We start from the raw sequence: 7,500 nt of genomic DNA, 5'->3' as shown, positions 1-7,500 counted from the left end.
GAGCTAATATTTGCAAAAAATAACAAAGTTCACCAGTTTGAACGTTAAGTATCTTGTCTTTGCAGTCTATTCAATTGAATATAAGTTGAAAAGGATTTGCAAATCATTGTATTCTGTTTTTATTTACCATTTACACAACGTGACAACTTCACTGGTTTTGGGGTTTGTATAACAGACATGACACAAAACCATCTGTTATCAATTCATTTATCATGAATTGATTAACGTGGACCCTGACTTAAACAAGTTGAAAAACTTATTGGGGTGTTACCATTTAGTGGTCAATTGTACAGAATATGTACTGTACTGTGCAATCTACTAATAAAAGTGTCAATCAATCAATCAATTCAAATGACATATTTCTGGCCTTAGGAAACATTAAAATAAATCAAGTCAGTAATAGTTTAATTTTTTAGGTCAAGCAGAGTAAAAAAAAATTGGAATCACTCAATTATGCAATTAAAACAGTTATGTAATCACCTTGTACATTTTTTATTTTTTTTTTCATTTAAAAAACTAACACCTTTATCGGATTAAATGTGTTCATTAGTCTCCAATTAAGAGGGAGTGGCCTGAATCATGGCTCCAACACGACAGGCGTCAACTGAAGCAAAGGGGAGGATCATTCCAATTCCTCAAAAAGGTCACGAGTACAAACAACATGGGAAGAAGACCAAGGACAACGTCGTAGCACAAAGACAGAAAACTTCAAGCGGGAGGTCTTGAAAACGAAAAATGCACAGCAAAATAAATGAAGAACAAATGGGCGGAAACTAGGGTCGTACGGTACACCAGTACTAGTATAGTGTTGCGGTACTAATGAATCAAAAACGGTACTGTACTCTGTTTGAAAAGTACCGGTTTGCCATATATATATATTTTTTTTTTTACAGGCATGACAGTGTGTCGTCGTCACGTGGTGACATTGCTGGTTTTACGAGCAGAGGAGCATGTTCGGCAGCGCACACACACAGAGTACTTACAAGCAGACACAGTTTGTACACAGAAAAGGGAGAATGGACGCATTAACGATAAAGGCTTCACTTACCTATTGGTACCTGTTTTTGTGTATTATTAGCAATTCAACACATTACCTTAGGCTTAGGCCAAGCTGATTTGAAAAATAGGTAGTAACCAAAAATACTGCGTAAAAATAATAATAATGATGAATATTTTTCCTAATTAAACCGTCAATGAAATTAAAGTGCAAGCCTCAAGTTAGTCATAATTTGTGCGCTTTAAAAAACTTCTCTATGACTTTAGCTCCAGGCTTCTTCTGTTTGTTTGATATTGTCATTACTGCCACAAGTGGTGGATAAGTGTATTACAACTGAGTACAGTTAAATCCCCTTTAAATGCTCTACCAACTTGTCTTACCTATTGGTACCTGTTTTGTGTATTACTAGCAATTCAATACATTACCTTAGGCTTAGGCCAGGCTGATTTGAAAAATAGGTAGTAACCAAATATACTTCGTAAAAATAATAATAATGATGAAGATTGTTCCTAATTAAACTGTCAATGAAATTAAAGTGCAAGCCTCAAGTTAGTCATATTTTTTGCGCTTAAGAAACTTCTCTATGACTTTAGCTCCAGGCTTCTTCTGTTTGTTTGATATTGTCATTACTGCCACAAGTGGTGGAAAAGTGTATTACAACTGAGTGGGAGTTAAATCCCCTTTAAATGCTCTACCAACTTTTCTTACCTATTGGTACCTGTTTTGTGTATTATTAGCAATTCAACACATTACCATAGGCTTAGGCCAGGCTGACTTGAAAAATAGGTAGTAACCAAATATACTGCATAAAAATAATAATAATAATAATTATGATGAATATTTTTCTTCATTAAACTGTCAATGAAATTAAAGTGCAAGGCTCAAGTTAGTCATAATTTTTTGCCCTTAAGAAACTTCTCTATGACTTTAGCTCCAGGTTTCTTCTGTTTGTTTGATATTGTCATAACTGCCACAAGTGGTGGAAAAGTGTATTACAACTGAGTACAGTTAAATCCCCTTTAAATGCTCTACTAAATTTTCTTACCTATTGGTACCTGTTTTGTGTATAATAAGCTATTAAACTCATTACCTTAGGCTTAGGCCAGGCTGATTTGAAAAACAAGTAGTAACCAAATATACTGTGTAAAAAAAAAATAATAATAATAATAATAATGATGATGAATATTTTTCTTAGTTAAACTGTCAATGATGTTAAAATGCAAGCCTCAAGTTAGTCATAATTTTTGCGCTTAAGAAACTTCTCTATGACTTTAGCTCCAGGCTTTTTCAGTTTGTTTGATATTGTCATTACTGCCACAAGTGGTGGAAACATGTATTACAATTACAAAAAAAAACATACATATTACATGCTACACGACGTCGGTATTTGGATTTTTTTTTTTTCTGTTACCCGCAGGCCGATATGTCTGCTGCGACTGCGCCTTTAAGAAAGCAGTAGCGTGGCGTAACCACCTGACAGCTGTCAAACCGGTAAGACTTGACAAACACGCCCGCTCCATTCAAGTTTTAGCAGGTGAGGAGCGGGCATCAAGTCGACCAAGCAAGAAAGGATTTGAACTTAAAGATTTACACCCTAAAAGCGGAAAAAGGTACGACGATTGTTCATTTTTTGGCGTCTTCTCCTGTTGGGCCTTTTTCTCACTTCCTCTCTCTGTTGGGGGCGGCGATGGAATTTCATCACTTATGATAAAAACAACACTTTTTGAATGCTGTCATACCCCTGTGGATGCCCGGCACAAATAAGATGTTATTTCCTTCTCCCGTTTATCGTTAAATACCCAATCAGGGCCGCCGATGGCAGTTAGGGAGCGTGGACAAATTCTGTCACTTCAATAACGTCTTCACGCTTTGTCCTAAAATGTCAAAAAGTCGCATTCAAGGATAAAAAAAAACAAATAAATAAATAAAAAGCTCCATTCTATTTATTTGGGTTTATTTTAAGTCCTTTGGCCCGTGTGGTGTGTTTTTGTCAAGACCAGGAAGTGTCTGAACAGGAAGTGGTGACAAACCAAAACACGCCCCAGGGAACGCAGCACTTTTTTGGACCAAAACAAAACAACAACAACAACAACAGAGCGACATTTTGGATACCAGGCAATTCAGATCCATATTGGAGTCTCACATGGAGATTAAATATTTTAATTTCTAAGATAAACAAAAAAAATAACATGTCTATGGCATCTTTTTAGGTCTCAAATGTAGAACTCATTATCTCATACTTGCCAACCCTCCCGGATTTTCCGGGAGACTCCCGAAATTCAGCGCCTCTCCTGAAAACCTCCCGGGACACATTTTCTCCCGAAAATCTCCCGAAATTCAGGCGGACTCAGGTCCTCCACAATATAAAAAAGCGTACCTGCCCAATCACGTTATAACTATGGAATGATGGAGGGCGAGTTCTTGGTTTCTTATGTGTGTTTATTGTTAGGCAGTTTCATTAACGTCCTCCCAGCGTGGCAACAACACAACAACAGAAGTCACTTTTTTGTATACCGTAAAGCAGTTCGTCTGCCGTAAACAGAAATGTTGTGACACTCTTAAACAGGACAATACTGCCATCTACTGCATTTGATGAAAGCACTTTTGTGCGTGCCACACAGCAATGCATCATCAGAGAAGGTGTTCAGCATGGTTCGAAAAATAGTGACAGAGAATAGAACAAGGATGGACAATTCAACCCTTAACTCAACAATGAGTAGATGAGTGTTATGTGTGTGTATATGTGTAAATAAATGAACACTGAAATTCAAGTATGTATTTTATATATATATATATATATATATATATATATATATATATATATATATATATATATATATATAAATATATATATAAATAAATTTAAAAAAAATAAATAAATAATAATAATTAAAAAAAAAAAAAAAAAAATATATATATATATATATATATATATATATATATAGCCAGAATTCACTGAACGTCAAGTATTTCTTATATATATATATATATATATATATATATATATATATATATATATATATATATATATATATATATATGAAATACTTGACTTGGTGAATTCTAGCTGTAAATATACTCCTCCCCTTTTGGCCACGCCCCCAACCACGCCCCCGTCCCACCCCGACCACGCCCACCCTCAACCCCCTCCCCCCACCTCCCGAAATCGGAGGTCTCAAGGTTGGCAAGTATACATAATCTACCTTCTGTGTACAATCTGGCGCCCTAGGCAAGATTTTAGGTGGCGCCCCCCCACATCGGCAGTGAAGTGTATATACTCACAAGAACCCGAATAGCTTTGTCTTTGACCTTTTTTTTTTTACTTACAACTATATCTAATATATAAAGGGGTGGAAAAGTGACTATTACCTGCAGGGCAAACATTAGCTAACCAGAAGGCAATAACAATGTAAACAAAAAACATCTGCTTAAAAGATCTAATACAAATGTCCCTGAGGAATGTAAGGCGGGAGTACTGTAATTACCTAACGTTACATTATTATTTTCCATAACAATTTAGCCCCCTCCACAATATTAACCCGATGTTAAAACAGAACTAGCTATTTATTGATTAGCAATTGCAGAATCATGTAACATTAGCTTAATGCTAAAAAGCCAGGTTATTATCACATTCTGTAACAGACAAATAATTTCATGTAGGCTAACGTTACCTACCTGCTAACTCTGTCTTTTCTCGTTTCTCCTCTTCTTTTCTCTTTTTTCTTCCCAGGGCACCTGACAGTTTTGGCCGTTTTGACATCTTGTGTTGATTTTTTGATGTGGTGACGTCCAAAAAGAGTCATGATACGGGAAGGGAGGGGGCGCACCGTGCGGGGGGAGGAGGGGGGGTGTAATGTTGTAACAAATAATATTTATATTAAATAGGCTTTACTTTGCATTTTAATTAACGTGAGATTATTTTTTTGTATTTAGAAATAATAGTAACAACTTTTTTTTTTTTTTTTTTTCTCCAACATTTGTGGCACTGGCATGGCGCCCCCTGATGGACGGCGCCCTTAGCATTTGCCTATACGGCCTATGCCACGGGCCGGCCCTGCTGCTGGGTGTGGTCCCAAACAACTCCTACACAAACATGACATGAGTAATCATCGCTCCGATACTTTGCCAATAGATTAGAGAACTAAGTAACTAAATAAACACAATAAAACTATTTTAAAAAGCATCATACATTTTGAATTTGCTGGTATAGTTGTAAATCATATGATGTGTTAAATGTGTGGTATTGAATGCTATATATATATTTTTTTTGTTTACAAAATAAAGTGACCAAATACCATACTTGCCAACCTTGAGAGCTCCAATTTCGGGAGGTGGGGGTTGGGGGGTGGGTGCAGGGGGCGTGGTTGGGGTGGGGGCGCGGTTGGGGGTGTGGTTAAGAGGGGAGGAGTATATTTACAGCTATAATTCACCAAGTCAAGTATTTCATATATATATATATATATATATATATATATATATATATATATATATATATATATATATATATATATATATATATATAAGAAATAATTGACTTTCAGTGAATTCTAGCTATATATATATATATTTATATATATAAATATATATGAGTGTTATGTGTGTGTATATGTGTAAATAAATGAACACTGAAATACTTGAATTTCAGTGTTCATTTATTTACACATATACACACACATAACACTCATCTACTCATTGTTGAGTTAAGGGTTGAATTGTCCATCCTTGTTCTATTCTCTGTCACTTTCTTTCTAACCATGCTGAACACCCTCTCTGATGATGCATTGATGTGTGGCACGCACACAAGTGCTTTCATCAAATGCACTAGATGGCAGTATTGTCCTGTTTAAGAGTGTCACAACATTGCTGTTTACGGCAGACGGACTGCTTTACTGTAGACGTTCTTTATATTGTGGGAAAGCGGACTCAGGTCCGCATGGAGCTGGAGGGGGCGTGGCCTCCAGCTCCGCCTGAATTTCGAGAGATTTTCGGGAGAAAATTTGTCCCGGGAGGTTTTCGGGAGAGGCGCTGAATTTCGGGAGTCTCCCGGAAAATCCGGGAGGGTTGGCAAGTATGCCAAATACTATTGGGTCCTATTTAAATAATTGTACCCTCAAAGCCTGCCTGTATCAAAATGCATACTCTCTAACGTTGTAAACAATAACAAAAAGGACCAAAAAAAAAACGTTTAAAAGAACATGAAATATCTTGTCTTTGCTGTCTATTCAATTGAATATAAGTTGAAAAGGATTTCTTGTATTCTCTTTTTATTTACCATTTACACAACGTGACAACTTCACTGCTTTTGGCTTTTGTATTACCAGTATTGTTGTCAAAATACTTCTTCTTGCTAGTGAAAAATGCAAAAATGACACATTTCTCGCCCTGTTCCTTGTCTTGCAGGATCTTTCCGCGGTTTGAACCTTTCTATTTCACACCATGAACATCAAGACCGGTAAAGGAGACGATCAGAGTGCCATGGATCCTTCAGCAGATCAAAGTACACAGCAGGGGTATCAGGATCAGCCCCCGGCGTATCCAGGTGTACCCCAACAGTTCACGTACCCGGGCCATCCCCAAGTTTACCAGGACCAGCCTCAAGTTTACCCGGGCCAGCCTCAAGTTTACCCGGGCCAGCCTCAAGTTTACGTGAGCCAGCCTCAAGTTTACGTGCGCCAGCCTCAAATTTACGTGGAACAGCCTCAAGTGAACCAGAGCCGGACCACGACCAGTCAGAGCGAAAGCAAATGCCCCAAATGTTGCTTGAAGACGCGTGACTGCCTGATGAGCCCCGAGTGCGGCAGAGCCCTCAACATCTCCAGCGTCATCGCCCAGTGCGCTTTGTGTTTTCGCTTTTTCTTTTGTAAGTCTTGGTACACTCGCGCTAACTTTACACTTACATCTTGGTCATACTTATCTCAATCCATAGTGGAATTTAAACAGTTCAAACGTGCTTTTTAGTAAACCCTAAAGTGCGTCTGTAGCTTTAATGCTAACAACACATGATTGTCCGACAGATTGTGTGTCTCCAACAAACGCTATTGTGTATTTCATCCGCTTTTTAGATGCACTCTTTACTGTCCAATGCAGGAGTCCCCAAACTTTTTGACCCAGGGGCCGCATAGGGTTAAAAAAAGGTGTCCTGGGTCTTCCTCGTGGCCTCCTACCGGTCAGACCCGAGGGAGGCGTTCGGGTGGCATCCTGACCAGATGCTAGAACCACCTCATCTGGCTCCTCTCCATGTGGATGAGCACCAGCTTTACTTTGAGCTCCCCCCGGATAGCAGAGCTTCTCAGAGAGGAAACTCATTTTGGCCACTTGTACCCGTAATCTTGTCCTTTCCGTCATAACCCAAAGCTCATGACCGTAGGTGAGGATGGGAACGTAGATCGACCGGTAAATTGAGAGCTTTGCCTTCCGGCTCAGCTCCTTCTTCACCACAACGGATCGATACAGCGTCCACATTACTGAAGACGCCGCACCGACCCCCCTGTCGATCTCACGAT

The 7,500-nt window shown here is 38.4% G+C and overlaps 1 long non-coding RNA gene across 1 annotated transcript in view; it reads left to right on the top strand.

Annotated features, from left to right (window-relative positions):
* The first annotated feature begins 2,510 nt into the window (after nt 1-2,510).
* The window catches only part of LOC133577836 (uncharacterized), a 7,945-nt gene continuing 2,955 nt past the window's right edge, over nt 2,511-7,500 (top strand). The window contains exons 1-2 of the long non-coding RNA XR_012049416.1: nt 2,511-2,607; nt 6,398-6,857. This is a non-coding gene — a long non-coding RNA (uncharacterized lncRNA). The remainder of the gene's footprint in view (nt 2,608-6,397; nt 6,858-7,500) is intronic.

This window comes from Nerophis lumbriciformis, linkage group LG39, assembly GCF_033978685.3.
Source record: "Nerophis lumbriciformis linkage group LG39, RoL_Nlum_v2.1, whole genome shotgun sequence".
Taxonomy (NCBI): Eukaryota; Metazoa; Chordata; class Actinopteri; order Syngnathiformes; family Syngnathidae; genus Nerophis; species Nerophis lumbriciformis.
This window is presented reverse-complemented; position numbering and strand designations above follow the sequence as displayed.